The sequence below is a fragment of the Epinephelus moara genome, chromosome 1 (assembly GCF_006386435.1).
Source record: "Epinephelus moara isolate mb chromosome 1, YSFRI_EMoa_1.0, whole genome shotgun sequence".
In the NCBI taxonomy this organism is placed as follows: domain Eukaryota; kingdom Metazoa; phylum Chordata; class Actinopteri; order Perciformes; family Serranidae; genus Epinephelus; species Epinephelus moara.
Window position 1 is genome coordinate 3,786,464 of NC_065506.1, and position 478 is coordinate 3,786,941.

Consider the following 478-nt stretch of genomic DNA (forward strand, 5'->3'; position numbering starts at 1 on the left):
TCCAGGTCGGATGTAAAAGACTAAGAACGAGGCTTTCAAATGAATTATAATCTAGTTTAGGTTTAGGGCTGATTAACAGACTAGAGTTAAAAATGGCTGCAACTCCCCCTCCTCGGCCGCTGCCTCGAGGAATGTGGGTATTATTATGACTGGGAGGAGTGGATTCATTGAGACTGACATATTCATCTTGACGCAGCCAGGTTTCTGTGTGAAATCAATATGATTATCTGATATTAATTCGTTTACTAACACTGCTTTAGACGATAGAGACCTGATAACAGCAGCAGGAGGCATCAGGGAGGACCATGGCAGCAGCACAACCACACACATCATACTATGCAAGCACCGCTGCAATTTAAGTTAACCTGCGAGACAGTGGAGCACAAAGGCTCCGGAGAAGAAGCCGAGTTAGTGACATGCAGTACAGCTGAGTTAGTGAGATGCAGTTTCAGGACATGAGTGTTAGCAAAGAGAGGGG